The sequence below is a fragment of the Protopterus annectens genome, chromosome 7.part0, assembly GCF_019279795.1.
Source record: "Protopterus annectens isolate FY-2018-M chromosome 7.part0, PAN1.0, whole genome shotgun sequence".
In the NCBI taxonomy this organism is placed as follows: Eukaryota; Metazoa; Chordata; order Ceratodontiformes; family Protopteridae; genus Protopterus; species Protopterus annectens.
In genome coordinates this window covers 613,295,390-613,312,654 of record NC_056739.1, presented here as the reverse complement: position 1 = coordinate 613,312,654, position 17,265 = coordinate 613,295,390, and positions in this window count along the sequence as shown.

Below are 17,265 nucleotides of genomic sequence, written 5' to 3'. Positions count from 1 at the left end.
TAGAGAAATATATAGAGGGTTGGTGAGGTTTATTTGGATGATGTGGGACAGCCAGTTTTTCCAGATAGGATTTGTGTATCCTCACAACAATTATCTTGTAATGTGTTAGGCGTAATGTGTAATATAAACTCTAAAATATTGATGGGAATCTTAACAGGTTGTCTTATGAAGTCTTGTTGGAGGAAGGAGTGTATGTCTGCATGAGCACTATACTAGGGGAAATGATTTTCTATTTAAAGAGAGTAGTGTGATGGAGTCAATCTGGGACCATTGAAGGTCATGCGGTAAAGTGCAATATTTCAGGTATATGGTTATCCCAGTAAGGGATGAGACATTAAACATAGGGCCCATCTGCTTGAGGTGATGGTACCTTAGACAGATGTAAAAAATACCACTCCACTTTTTAAAAAGAGTAGGTGTCCTTTATTTATCACAGAAAACATTAGTTACATATTTACAATCATTAAATATTTACAGGCGCACATAGTCACATTTCATTTTTAATATGTATCATTTTTCTTATAACATCCTCATTGTTATTTTTTCATAAATGACCTTCACTCCTTTTTCCACAACCATAATCTGATTTTCATAATATGTCTGCCAAAATCCATTTCCCATTAACTCATTCACTCCATCTGAGCTCAGGAAGCTTGCACTGTAACTTCCAATGGGTGGAGCCTTAGCCTTTTAACAGAATCAAATTATGTCCTCACATTTCAAACAAATATTCATATCTCTGGAACCATAGCAGTTATGAAAGAAGTATAAATGACAAACTCTTCAGCACAAACTATTTTTACAGTGGTAGCATTTGTTAGGTTCTAAGTCTTAAAACAAATGCTATAAGTCACAATAAACACAGTAACTATTACATTTGTAATATTTTATAAACAACTTACAATATCTCAGCAACATTTTATTCATGTAGACAAGAGTTTTCTTATGAGGCCAAGTAGTTGTCTGTGTTACTTGTTTTTTGAGATGTTTAGAAAAAAATTAAAAAATTATAGCTATAGAAATTAATATCATAAAAACAGCAGTTAATATCTATTTACCTGCAGTATGCAGCTGAGCTTGCCATTGTGTAAGCTTTAAGATGAATTTTTTAGAACCCTGTACATAGCATGGTTTTAGAATCTGTGATACAAATATGAACAAGCAATATTTGACATCTAGAGGCATCAGTAGGAGTTAACTGCAGATGCAGCTGGAGGCGTCACTCTGATAAATTTCATTCAGTTTTCATTCCAAATAACCAATATTACATAAAATAAATTCTTATCTATCATTCTTATGTATTATTTCTTTTTATTCTTACAATATCTGTACATAATCATATTCATATCTATATTGTTTATGTCATTAGTATTCTCAAAATAAAGAACTCTTCACACAACTTTTTCCAGAGTTTCACCATTCTTTTACATTTCAAAATAACATACTATTTTGTCTCTTTCTCCTGCAAAATAAATGCATACTTTCAACTTTCTTTTTACATGGCATATTCCCCTTTACTGGTAACTTATTTATTACCAGTCTCCATAGGAAATCCTGACATTCAACTATCTTGGAACACTGCTTTTCCTTTCTATAATGGCTTTAATCATTTATTTTAAATTTCCCCATGAATTGACATAATAACATTGCTTCATCACATTAGTACATCACATTCTTCTATCTTTCTCTATTTTTATTTTTCAACTTAGTATGTTTCTTGATATATTTTTTTTAATTTCTTCATTTAAATATTTTTTTTCTTTTTCTTATTTTCACCATGTCCTAGAATTTTGTATATAGATTGAAATATTTTCACTTTTAAATTCTCATTCTCTTCTTTTATACTTTCTACATGTTTAAAGAAGCAGAATATACAACATACCTCTTTTCATTAGGTTTAATCTTGAACCCCATATTAAAGAAAACACCAATTGCACAATTTATTTTTTGTACTTTACTAAGGACATACAAATATTTGATATATACTATACTTTTCTATTAATATTGAATATATTGAATTCACGAGATACACACTGTTAGTCAAAGCTAATCTGTCATCCATACAAAATATATTTCTTTCCTTTCTTTTATCAAACCTTCCCATTGCAACATAACTACATAATTTGCACACATTTTATGCCTAGCACAAATACACTTCATTCAATGAAAAATATACACTCCCAGTTTTCACCATATCACCCAAACCCTTATTTTATTATTATTCAAGGTCATTCCCATTTCCTTTAAACATCCATTCAGATAAGTCAACACTTCTCTCATCCATATTTTGTTCTTAGCAACTAAGACTATATTGACTGGGTATCTCAAAACTAGTGATATCACTGCCTCCATTTGAATCACATATGTAGCATCCAGAGCTGGCTGTAGGCACTAGCAAACCCTGTGGTCATTGGGGGCCCCCAACCACAGCAAGATATCGTATTTGTATACTTTGTTACATGTTTGTCAACTCAGTAAAACCTGGTACTGCACTTAATAAACAAGATGGGTAATAATATGTCTTATTTATTTCTCTTTTAAAATTCAAAGATATCTTTGGTTATAGTAGCAGTGTTTTGTCAAGTAACAAGCTTCACAATTTCATTAAACTTTTTACCACTGACATAGTTCTCTTTTCACTAAAAATCAGCTTTAGGCACCTGTAATACCCATGGCTGTGTGGGGGGCTTAATACTCTATGACAGTTTGGGGGCCCCACAAAAGCTGCTGCTGGCTGGGGAAAAATGAGGAGAAAAAACATTATTCATTTTCAGATTATGCTCTTTATCTGAAATAGGGCTGTGATATAACCCTGTTAGAATAAAGTTGATAATCAATGAATGAACATGAGTGAGGTAAGTGCTCAGCAGCCCAGAGTATATAATACTATAATTCTAACAAAATATGATCTCCACCTCACACCCAGAACAGTTAACCTTTCCATTCAATAACCAAAACAGACTGTCTATCCATTAAAACACCTGGCCGAATAAATTTAAAAAACTTTTAATAAATCATAAAACAAAAGGGCATAGGGTTGAGCACTATCATCAGATAGACCGCCAGAGCTAATGTCAATGCAGACAAAACAAGTTAAGTACAAAAATCTAAAATCATGTGATAGGAAGTACCCAATAACAATGATTAACAATTAATTAGAATAGTTAATTGCTAATGTGCAAAAAAAACCCTGAATTAAAACATACAATAGAATGTATATAATATTTATAATCTTGTGCTAAAAAAATCATAAATAATTATTAGATGTTAAAATCAAATAAAAAACATTTAAAACACTGAAATATTATGTTATAATTATAACTGAGAAGAGCACAATTTTAAAATACTATTGAGGGAGACTACATAATTTAATCCAGGATAATCACTAGCATTGACTCTGAGTCACCACAAAAGCTCACAATGTTCCAGAATATATCCCCATGGTCTCACTCTGGGATTAGCACATACTTATTCCAAAACAATAAAATAAAACTTTTTATTATTATTACAATTCAGTTGATGTTTTAAAAGGGCATTAGTCATTCGGTTTGCCTGAATATCGTGAAAGTGTTCCTGGATACGTTTCCTAAAAGGTTGGGTCTGTTCTCCCCATATAAAAAGAGAAGTAAACATTGCAGAAGGCTAAATCAACAATGCCTTTTGTGTTACACTCAAATGCACCCTTAAACTTAAATATATAGTTTAAAGGTTGTAACTTTAATTCACTCCCTTCATATACACACATATATATATATATATATATATATATATATATATATATATATATATATATATTTGCATTGGTTACAAGCGCCACATTTTCTGGTTCCAAGTATTTTATTTGTGAAAGTACCAGGGTTCCTATTATATAATCAAAGACACGACCCTTTGAATACATCCTGATTGAACTTGAAAGCACGAAACAGCAAAATAGCGAAATGGCATATGAGTGATTTCTTTCCCTGATAAAGAAATTACTTGGCTGCCTCTATTACTTTGCAGTTTTTGTCACTGTAGTGCGATCTCAGAGTTGGTATATTTATGTAGGGGGGTGTGGGGTGCAAAGCTCCACACTTTGGAACAGTGATTTTTTCCCTGGGAAAATAATTGCTGTTCCGAGTGTTCGGAATTGTAAGCTTTCGCTTACATGGGTCGATAAATCAGCATCCTCTTCTATAAGCGTTCACTGATGTAATATAGACCTAAGTACCAGAAGCAAAATAATGGGTTCTTTCTAATTTTTCCTTTAAATTGTCCCCCTACAGAAAACAAAACAAGGTTTATCTCCTAATTTTTTTACGAAGATTAGTGTCTTGAAGAATAATATTCCAGTTATTGACAATTAATGATTTTATACATGTACTATGCATATCATATTTAATAATGAGACTATTTTCAAAACCAGAACCTGAACTGATTCTCATGTTCATGTCCAAACTCTGAATAACTTTTTTCTCCTCCTCCATGCTCCTGCTTCCCTTAGGCCTCTTCCTTGCTGCTGTAAAAGCCATTTAGTATCTTCTAGCATCTCCATATTTGCATATTTATAAATGTACATGCATATATTTATACATATTCATAATTTTCCTTAAAATCATACTAAATTTTCATTTCTATTAGACACCAACTCCTTTTTCCATAACCACCATCTGATTTTATTTAATATTGTTCCTAAAATCCATTTAACATTAAACATAATTTCATTTATTCTTTCATTCCATGTAACCCATATGACATAAAATAACTTTTTATCTATTATTTAAACATATTCTTTACTTCTATTCTTATAATATCTATATTTAATCATGCCCATGTTTATGTTATCCCCTTTTTTTTATTTTCAAAAATCGTCTTTATATAGTTTTCCAGTAACATTGTTACTCTTTTACATTTCAAAAACACGTTCAGTAGTTTCTTCTTTTTATTGGCAGTGTCAACATGTTCTATCGCTTTTCTTTTTATATGGCATATTTCCTTTTACTGGCAATTGATCTATTATCATTGTCCATAAAAATATTGACTTTCCATGCTCTGATTACACCGTTTGCTTCTTATTTTTATAGATGTGATTTTTTTTCATCTAATTTTCCCATGGTTTTACATTGTTATACAAAACTTTTCTTTTTTTTTTTCTATATCATCAATTTTTAATTTTCCACAAAAGTATTTTTTCATGGTAACATTTTATTTCTTCATGAATACATTCTTTCTATTTTACTATTTTTACCATACCCTAACATTTATCATACTTATATTTATACAATGTTATCACTAATCTCTCATCTTTTTTCATTTATCCACTTTAGCACTTTGTACAAATTTAATGAAGCAGGATATACTACTGAGTTAATCAACCCTAACCTCCTTCCTCCTTATTTACTTACAAAACTCCTCTTTTACTGGATTCCATCTAGAACCCCTTGTAAATGAAAACATATATGTAATAATTCATTTTCAAATACTGTTGGCAACATAAATACATTTGCTAAGTATGCTATTTTTCCCATTAGTACTGAATTTATCAAATGATCCTTTTTTCTGAATGATAATTTAGATGTTCTCCAGAAAAGACAGGTTTGTTTTATTTCATCTATTGTTTTTCTCACTGAATTCTTCTTGCATCTTCATTTCCAAATGTTATACCTAACATATAAATTTCATTAATTTTAAAATATATACCCCTATAAAGTAAAAGGAAGGTCTCCAATGCCCTGGCCTGATTTCTGCTAGTAGTATAAATACAACCTTGGTCTCCCCTGAATCGAGACCACCAGCCTAATGGGATTAACCAAAAAGGATAAATAAAAGTAAATAAATATCTTTTCTCTATGCTATCTCTTGGATAAGTCCTATAGTTAATGAGTATTTGGGGAAATGTGTCAAGGCTACATCTGGAGTAAATTTAGGTAGTTTGTTGAGATCTTTAATGTTTCGATTTGTAATGAATGACCTGATCCTGTGGATGAAAGAAGGCTTATTACCAGTGAGGATAGTTTTGTCCCCAGGGTGCTATTTCTACTTGTTAATGAGTTTTGCAGATAATCTAGTTTTATTTATTAAAAACATCACTTATCTGCAGCAGATTTTAAGACAGGTGTAGGAGATGTTGTCATTGCAATGTTTATATTTGAAAATAGATACATATTATGGGTTTGGGGGGATTTGGTTTGGTTGGGCATACCTTTTAGTGCAAAAAGAAGTTAAGGTTTTACTTGTAACTTATGAAGATAAAGAAGTTGTTGAAGAACAGTGGGCTTGTTTGTTGGATTGCAACACATAATTGGATAATGGAAACCTTTCATGTTGTCTTGTTGCAAAATTGTGTATAAGCTATATTGTATTTTTGGGGGGCAATTTGTTTCATGCTGGTAGTGTGCATATGTTGCCACATAATATGGAGGATATTTTATTAGAGATGCATTTTTCAGTTATAAATTGATCTCTGTTAAATTCATTAAAGACTGGAATATATTATGTTAGCTTTTGTGAACTGGGTTGCTAAATCAAGTTAATTTGTCCCTAATATTTATACCTTAAATATGAAGTACATGCTAATGCAATGTGAATATAGCATTAAAGTTTCTTCTGCAAATATATTATGGTAATTTCCATGCAGAAGAACAGTTGAAATGGAAGAGGGGGTACACTTATGGGGATCTACAGACTATGTGAAGTAGATTTAAGGAATAAAAAATCAATATAAGTGATTATGTCAGTCTAGGCATAAATATTATGTTGACGTTGTTCAACAGTTTTATATTATAGACCCTTGGAACCATTTGCAGGAGCTGTTAATCAGAGTAATGGAAATTGGTGATGGCAGCTTTAGAATCTCATTGAATGGAAAGATTTCTTGTGCTGTCTTGTGTATGGTAACCTACTAGTTAAAGGTGACATGATTTATAAAGTGCACCATAAATTACTTTACCATGTTGAAAAAACTTTATTGCATGCCCTCTTATAATGTCTAAGAATCCAGCATTTCTTGGAGCACTGTTTTAATATTTGGCACAAATAAAGTTTTCCTGACTAACGTGTGATATTTTATTTTATGGCCAATATCCTTCTTTAGATGTTCAGGTGGCAGATGTGGTGGGATGTAAACTAGTTACAGGTATATGGTTTTGATTAAAAACTTCGACACAGAATTACTGTGCAAAAATGTATGGTCTAGTTGTGGCTTAAAGGCTGGGGGATTTTTTTTTTTTTAATGTTGTTAGCCTTTCTTTTGGTTTTACATTTCTTTGAACATTGTATAAGATGTTTTTATTTGTGGTTTCTTTAAATAAAGCCCCTTTACTTTTTTTTAGTAAGTACCATTGGAATTTTTACATCCACATCAGCTACCACCAATTCAAGCATCTGGGACTGCAGTTTAACATCTCATCTGAAGGGTATCACACTCAGGAGTAAAGTACTCAGCTTATGCCAAAATGTCATGTCAGTACTGGAAAAGTAATCCAGTGACTGGGGGTGAGAATAGAAACTACTGCCTTTTTGATCTTCCAGCACCAGAAGTGAGTGTTACATAGCTGCCCCTTACTCAGACACTCAGGGTGCATTATTTCAGATGTCTTCCATGTTGCAGGTAAGCCAGTTGCATACATGACATGCAGAAATGTTATTAACTTTTCTAACCGAAAAAGAGATAAGCTAGGTAAGGTAGAAACACATTGACAGAACTAGAAGAAGGGCATTGGCCAAGGGCAACATAACCACATACTCAATTCAAAAAAGGTATTGGTTTTGGGTGTAGTGCACCAGTAGAATATGAGCATAACCAAGTGGTCAGTTAAAACAGGTACTGGTTTTGGGTACAGTGCACTGGTAGAATATGAACAAAACACATGGTCATTTAAAACAGGTAGTGGTTTTAGAAGTGCACTGGCAGAATATGAACAAAACACATGGTCAGTTAAAACAGGTACTGGTTTGGAGTGAAGTGTACAGGTACAACATGAGTATAACCTGTCCACATTCAAGTGCATCTTGGATCTGCATATGGGTAACAGAAAATTTGCCCCAGGACTGCCCCCTGTACTAATTGCTAGCATAGCTAGTGTAGAGTGTGATGGGCAACTGCCCCAGGTGCAAAGGGTTGGGGGTGACATGATTAGCAGATCTGGGTCTCTTGATGCAGTAATGGCTTTAAAATGCACTGTGGTACTGCATGCATGGTCTAAACTGTAGAAACTGCTTGCTGCATTGTAGCAAGCAATTTGCTACAATTCAAAAGCTAAAAAAAAATATCTTTCTTAGTTCAACCTAAGCACTGTGGTGCCCCATGCAGGTAAGGTATAAACTATATCAACTGTCTGCTGCAGTTTAAAAGCATTTTTTTAAAGCAAAACATGAGCTCCATAGAAATTCATGCAGATCTGTAGCCACAGTTTAAAAGAAGAACATTTTTTAAATAAAATGTGGGAAGGGAGGTCGCCGGCAGGGCACAGAAATGGGACCTGAATGGTGGAGCAGGATAGGGAGGACGTGTTGTATATCTGTCCACCTGGCTGGTGTGCCAGTAGAAAGAATGGTTGTTTCTTTTCCTCCTCTTCAATGGAGAGGGACAGGGTTGAATCTAATTGTAATAAACTGATCAGTTGAACAGCTGTGACAGTAGGGCACTGGTTCATGGCATCGGCACAGTGCGCTGGTTGAGCCTGCTATGCTTCTGCTACTAATGGACTGAGAGAATTCTTAAATGCATTACCCCACACAAGGGCCCCCCTCAAATTATCTATGGTATGATCACAGTTACTAGGGGTAATATATAATTATCAACCATGGAATGGGTAAGGACAGTCTAACACTAAAGAGAATAGGCTAATTCAAGCACCAAAATGGAAACTGGCTCAGCTAAATGGCCTGCAAGAGCAGCTAGTCTAGTACTTACCCAAGAATCTATCACTACATGGTGAATTAAAACAAGGTACTGGTTTGGGATGCATTGCACTGGTAGAATATAAACATATCTTTGTATTCCGTTAAAACAAAGTACTGTTTTTGGATGCAGTTTACTGTTAGAATGTGAACATAAGCACAAGATTAATTAAAGTACAATCCTTCATTTATATGTATTGTAATTGTAGAACATCTGTTGCATAAACAAAGCTTTGGCTTTATGTTTTACAAAGAGTTCTTGGACCAATAGGTTTCTAGAGGAAGACTTGGTCTAAAGTATAACAATGAAGCTCTTAGGCTGTCTGTTAACTGTGCAAGTTATTCCTTCTACTGTACTACCACTGACAAACCACTGCTTTATTTGTATGTGCAAATACTCAAACATTTCCCAAAGTATGTCATTCTTGTCTCAGTATATCTTAACAAAGGGTTTTCATGTTAAAACGTGACACGAGTCTAAGTGAATAATTTACTTTCTAAGGCCCTGCATGGAAAAGGTTATTTGGCACTGAATGTGAAGAATTATATACTTCCTAACGTTAACAAATAATCTGAATACCCAAATCCATACCATATTGGTATACTTTCCACAAGACACAAGATAGTGGCTGTATCACATTAAGCATCAAATCTTCAGTGGAAGTATTATTCTAGCATGTTATTTATGTACTTATGTTTGTATGTGTGGACTGAAATGTTATGGCCTTATCTGCTGTTCATTCCTGAATGGCAGAAATTTTATCTGCCATATTTATACCTCTGGACATAAGTAATGGCTGGAGAAACTGTGACCATGTGCAGTGCTAGTTCCTGGAGTATGACTGTGTATGGGGCAGTCATGCCCATATCAATATACATTAACAGTGCAAAAGCATTACTGGTATGTAATTATTTCTGCCACATAATGCATATTAATAAGAAACTTGGGAATTCAATATTATTTCCTTCTAATCTGGATATAATTTATGCAGCATAATCTCAGAGGTAATCGTTATGATACTATAGCTATGAAAATTGCATTACTTTAATCCCAAAAACTCCTGTTGAAAAGTAACTGGAAAAATAAGTGTTACTTATTTTGTCAATAGTATTGTATATGTTTGAGCTTGTAAATGTGAAACAGTGAGAGCCTTTCATTTGTTTTATCACAACCATCCCTTCAGCTCATCTTAGTACATACTTACCACAACTGCCTCTTCCATTCTGCCGCTCTTGTCATGGACTATAAATATTTTCCACAACAATAATGAAACCATGATTCATGAACCTGTGTGAAGTTACACTCAGTAATAGAGCAGTGAGTTACTCACAGAGGCTTGCAGGCTTATCCAAGTCCTCAAGAACAACCAAGCTTAGAAATGAAGCACTGCGAGCACCCTGAAGTTTAGTTAGCTTAAATCATCAGATAGTGGACAGGGTTGAACTATTCAGGTCAAAACACCTAAAAATATGAAAGAATAGCCTTTCAAACTATTTGAGATAAGCTAAAATACCATGCAGTAGTAGTAACAAATATTTGTAAATTAAACGCCAAAGAGTAGTAAAAAATCTTGTTGCAATCAATATTTCTTCACTTTTGTGAATAAAAACAGCTTTATGTTCTTTGTACCAAAACAACAAATCTTCTTTTTGCTGTGAAGAAAATGAAAACACTGTCAACTGTGTTAGTATGTCTGGCAGTAGATTTGTACATATTCTCAGATTAACTTGTATTGTACGCCACCATGTGTAATTGTGAAAATTTAATTTTTTTTTAATTTTCAGTATTTCCCTATTTATATAGAATGTTCAAAGAATCTGTCAGTGTTTTGATACATTTGAGGGACATTCTAAAGTACTATGGAGAATTAGCTGAACAGTGAGTGATGTCATTAGAATGTTCCTGGTTGCTAAGTAATTATTTAAACAGCTGATTGGCAGAAAAATAACTTTTTAAAACAGCTGACTGTTGACAGTTGAGACTGCAGTTTGTCAAGTGCTGGGCAGTTTTGTGAAGTACAGTCAGTTATATTGCTGTACAGTCAGTGGACACCCATGAAAGAGAACTCACCAAAAAAATGTAAGCCTGCCTTTTGCCTTGCTGTTATGTGTTAAATAAGATCAGGGACAGTATTCTTTAGTTAGATTAGGAAAGCTTAGTTATTAAGATAGAGTTTTTCTAGGATAATGGACTCCTATCCTGCAGTTTAATTTTACATTTCTGGTGATTGAGTTCTGGTGTTTATTGAAGGCTATTGATTTACATTCTTGTAATCATTTTACTTATTATTAAATGTTTTCAAGACTTTACATTGTGACTGAAAATCAATGTTTTTCTTTAGAGATTAGAGAGTGCTTATATCTGTTTGATACTCGCCAAGTCACCTCAAAGACCTGCTCACTTATGGGCAAAGCTATCATTTATTTTGATATTTAATTATCATAATTTGACACCCCTTTAAAAAGGCATGAAGACATTCTGATTGGTGGCAGCATTATCATGTTATTTTGGGGAAGAGACTCAGCTAGAAATCTGTGTCAGGCTTTCCCCGAAGTGTTTGTATGTGTACGATTTTAATTTACTTTGAGTGTGAGTGTATCAGAGGTCTTAAACTAGGACACATTGGTGTGAAGTGTATAATAAGAAAAAACATTTGGGGTGACAGAGGTATATAGTAAAGTCCCAGGAAAATAGAGTGTGTTCCTGTTGTGCTCTTAGGGGAAAATTGTGAAATATTACTTCTGTTTAAGTGACAGTCTCACATTGGAGTCATTAGTGAGGATTGAAGCTCCTTAGTTATTGACCCAGGATAGTAAGGGATATCATTAATTGTTGGTAATCCAGTGGGATATGGCCGGACATCACATTAATTGGTGGCAGTCCTGTGGGATATAGCCAGATGTCACAGTTGCGATTAAAAATAGCTTCACTTCTTAGTAACAAAACAAATCTTTAATGGCTGAAACTTATATAAATTGTCAGATAAGTGTTTTGCTTATGTAAAGAAAGTAGAAATACATCTTGTGTTTATACATATTGCAAAAACAAAGAAAACATCAACATTCTATTTAATTCTATAGAAACATAAACATATAATTGTGATTGGTTAAAACTTGAATATCACTTAAAGTATATATTAGAATACAGGTGGCTTTAATATTCTAATGGTTATCTTGCTTCCAGCTTCTAAAGAACCTCAAGAACAGATAAATATATAAATATAATGATCACATGGTACAGTTAACACCTGCTCACTCCAATTTCTTGGCTCTTTTTTCACTCTTCTTTTGGCATATTTCTACAATTATAGGACTGCAGAGAAAAAAAGTGGATGTTACATAGTTCAAATCATTCACTGCATATAGAACTGTAAAGTCTGTCCATGAGCATATGCTATACTTTTCTGTTCCTTTTTGTTGCTTGGGTTATATTAGTTTTCAGTACAAAAAAATGTAAAATCTTTTATTGTATATACTTTGCCTCAAGTTATATCGTGAAAACAAAGAGTTGCAAATAGTTCAGAATGTTCGAGCATGAGGTACCACAGGAAATTCTGTTTCAGATAGCATGCAGTTGCCCAGTTGTTTAGTTGTTTTGGGATAGAATAAAGGCATTGATTAATTGGCTGAGTGAGGATAACATTATTCAAAACTTCATAAGATTAATAGACTGAGTTATGATACAATTAATCAGGCTCTTAACATCCTGCTATGTATGCTTGCTAATTTTCATAACTGTTTACACTTTAACAGTAAATATAGACAACTATTTAATTAGTTTAGCAATTAGTCATAAGAAGCTATGGACAATACTGGATTTGAAAATGGTACTCTGCATGGCCGTGCAATTCTTACATTTACTAACTGAATGTAGGTGTCTCTGTCTCTTTGGTACTTCAGGCTGCCAAACTATTCTTCAGTGGGATCTGTTAGATTTTGATTTTTTTCTATATTTAAAAAAAAAGAAAAGTTCACCAAACTGCATTTGATGAAACATCAAATATTTGAAAGTTAGCTACCACTGCTGATCAAACAAAAATGCAATGCATCAGTACACATATTTTCTATTATATCTCTAGTTTTAATTTCTATATTTAACTGTGATTTACTGATGTGTGCTGTTATATGAAATTTCTTTTATTTATTTGTATTTGTTGACCGTGACTAGTCTAACTGGAAAGCCCCTTTTCAGCAGAAGTACAAAAGAAAATCTACATGTACTATTTAGATTTGAAATCTGTGCACAACAAGTTATATACATACACAAGGAATATATATGAAGTGCAAAATGAAACAAGCTATCCAAGTTCAATGATGTGATATAAGGTAATACAAAAATAAATATAAACCTTGAATAAAATATATTTTATAGAATTATTAGGAAATTAAATAATGCATATGGAAAAAAGAAAGGACAGATGTATTAGAATCATAAAAGGAAGTGTTAAAACTGAAGAGGACAGTAATACATTTGCACTGGCGGAGGGGGCAGAAGTGATGGTAATGATTATAGTATTAGTTATTCTAATATGGGACAGAAAAGTATCGCAATATAGCAATAATGTGTAAATATGGGACATGTAATGATACCAATGTTAAACAGCTAATAAATTATTTAAGGAAATAACACATGTAATAAATACTTTTACAGTACTTCCCCTGCTGAAACAAATGGAAATGTGTCTTCTTTACCACCATCCAGTTAGTACCACTAATATTTTCATCCAGCAGTTTACTATTTATAACAGTTCAACTTCAGCTTTGTTATAGCATTTATTTCCTAAGCACTAAATAGACACATCAAAGCAAAGTAAATGTAAAACAATGAAAAAACATTAAACTATATTACAGATATTGCATAATTATTTAAAATTAAGGGCATGGTTAATAAACATTTCTTAGAGAGGGAAGTGGTTCTTTGCCCCCCTTGCATCACCTTAACAATTCATGCAGACCCTATCCTTGCCCCTACCCAAAACTAAGCCTACACCTTAACTTCAAAAAACCCTGTCCTTACCTCTACCACTATACAAGACATTCAGATGCACACTGTATACATAAGCTCTCATGCACAACACTAAAAATTTACTCTAGCCATAACCTGCAAACTCATGCATGCACATACACCTGCCACTGCTGCTGAAACTTTCAGCGTATCCAAATCTTTTGGTATTAGAATCTGAAACAGACACTTACTTTATCCACATGCACAGAGATCATCCTCTTTGTGACATCATGAGGGTGCTAGTTCTTTTAATGAATATCTCCAGCTGTACACTTTGTTAATGTACTGATAATGTGACAAACTAAACTCTACCCATATACACACACACATGCATAGTTCTCAATTGCTTTGCCCAAGAATCAGAGACAAAGGCCCAAAGTCGGCCACTATTTTTAAATATTAGTCTAATTTATTTAAAAAGTTCATAGGGAAAAAAGGGGGGGTTGTATGAGCATGCATTTTTTGAACAATAAGAAATATGAAACTCTAATGTTTGGCATTATTGAATGACTGTAATCCTCAGTAATCTTACCAGAAAATCCAAATTCTGCAAGGGATAGGGCAAAATATGAAGCAAGATCAAGGATAGTTGAGAGCTATGTATATATGTGTCCATTATAAATAATCACACCCTGTTTAATTGATACATGGTTATTCATGCCTTAAACATGTAAAACCACAGGTGGTCATTTGTCATAAAAGAGATACTCTCAAGGTCACAAAACAAAAAAATGCCACTCCCCCATATACCGCACTTCATGAGGGCACATACACAACTGAGATTGCATAACTTCAAGAAAGTGTGGAAAATGCTGCACTCACCTTTTTTTCATTCAGTGCTCCATCTGTCAATCGGCTATACACCAACAAACAGTAGATGTCCCAGATATATCATATGCTGTTAGATATATCTTATGCTCACAGATATATCTTATACTCCCAGATAAAATACTCACACAAACATCTATATGAGTATCTTTTTTTAATGCTCAAGTATCAACACATAGGTGATTGATGCCTGCATTTCAAAAATAAACATAATAAAAATTTCAGATAATTAAAACAAAAAAACAACCACTAAGTAAGCGAACAGTACCCATGTGTGATCTGCTAACCAAAACCCTATCATTAAATTCAGACATATTTTGTCTGAAGAGTGGTAATGTTACAGAAAAGTGGTTTCTAACATAAGGTACATGATTTTAGTTAGGGGCAGGGTTAAGCTTAAGGGTGCTATGCATTGGTAAGGATTGACAGGGAGGGTTCAATTATCCTTTCTTGACTGGGTTAGCACTAGTGGCCTCTTTTCTAGGAATACCCAAGGTTGTTCTTAAACTACTAGGGGAGTTTTGGCCAGGGCATCAGGGCATTTTCCATACTCTTTTCAATACATGCCATAGGTGTGACACCCCACCATGGCCCAGTAATCAATGACCCTCGATCCTTACCACTGGCACCACTGGGGGATGTACACACTAGGAGGATGACAAGTGCACACAGAAAAAAAGTGCAATTTCCTTTAAGAGCACACAAAGACCACAGTCGGTCTAGGGCTGGTTTCTCCTTCTTTCTCAGATTCCCAATAAGGCTCCCCACTGGCATAGCTATAGATTTGGGATCTCAGCTGAGTGGCCAAGACAAGACCTCCAGCACCCTCTCTGTCCAACCAGTGCCTCGTGTCCCTACCCAAGTAGCTGATATACACACTGTATGAGATTTGGTTTATACACACACGCACACACGCACACGCACACACACACACGCACACACACACACACACACACACACACACACACACACACACACACACACACCTGGGAAAGGCTGGCACAGGTTTACTAGCTAGGCTCCCTTCTGCCCAGACTATAAGGTAGTTTTGACTGCCACTGGCAACTCATTATCAGCTACTCTAAGGCCCTTAACAAAGGGTGTCCAATCATACTATGTAAAGTTACTATCAATACAACATGTAGTTTGACCAACAGCAAGGCTATTAGGAGTGGCCCAAAGTGTAACCAAAAAAGTATGCAAGTATTCTCAGAACTTAAATGTCTCATAAATACCAACCACAATGATGGGTTTAAATATATTTAATAATAAATAATAAAAGAACAAGAAAATACTCAGTAAATAACCACAGTTACATCAGAGTTCAAAATCACAGGAAATATTTAAAACAACATTGCAGGACAGTCTCAAATAAATAAAGAAAACATCTAAGTTATACTTCATTATATTCCTGTCTGAATCTAAGAGAATTACTGTACCATAGTTAACTTACTTACAGAGCAACAAGCAGGCTGATTTGTTGAATGGGTTTTCCAGCTGATGTTGTCAGGTCAAACACAAGTACAGAAGACCGTGTCTCTCTCACAGAGTTCTTGAATTAATATCTCAAATATTACTGCTGGGTTAGCTTGCAGGATGACATCACTTCTTGTCATCTGACTTTAGTTCCCAGGCAAAACCCCCATTACGAGAAACTGCTAGCCTTTAGCATCTACCTGTGAAAAATGCATAGCCCTTAGATCTTTGCAGCTGCTGTAAAACATAAAACAATAAAAAACTTACAAGACAATGCAGACAGCTCCCTACTTTTAGATATTCTGTCTCCTTACTGCATTGAAACCATCTTTTATGGCACAGTTATAAAATGATTTAATTTAACCTATTTTTCTGAAGTTTTTCAAGTTAATCTTCTATGTTCCAGTTTCCACTGTTAAAATATATACATTTACACAGTTGCAATAGTGTATGTACATTTCTGTTCTTTTCCAGTAGAGTACACTGTGGATATATCTTTAAGCTCAGTACTTTACAAACCCTTTCAACACACACCTCTGTAATAGTTTGATTTACGCATAATATACAGTTCTAATACATTTGTAAGACAAGCATATGTACCATGTTGATATTCACAAATAACATATAATTATTTACAAAATTCCAGCTAGCTGAGCTGGCAGTACCTCCTTTTGTCACACCCCCCCCCCCCCTCAAAGACTCAAGCTAGTTTTTCAAGTGACCTTGAGAAAATTTGCTTGAGAGGAATGACTGTCTAGGAATACATAACCACATTCCCTATCTTGAGACCCCATCTGCATTGTCATTGCTAACCCCACTGTGGTGCTGCACTATCATATCATATGCCTGCAGCCATAGACTCCACCTTAGTAACTTGGCATTTTGCTGGCTGGCTCAATGTAACCATGTTAAGGGATTGTGGTCTGTAACTACAGTAAATTTTCTTCCATACAGATAAGGCTGAAGTTTCTGCAATGCCCTCACTATGGCTAGACATTCCTTTTCTACAGCTGCATAGCATTCCTCCCTGAATTGGAGCATACTACTGAGATATACTACTAGCACCTCTGAGGAAA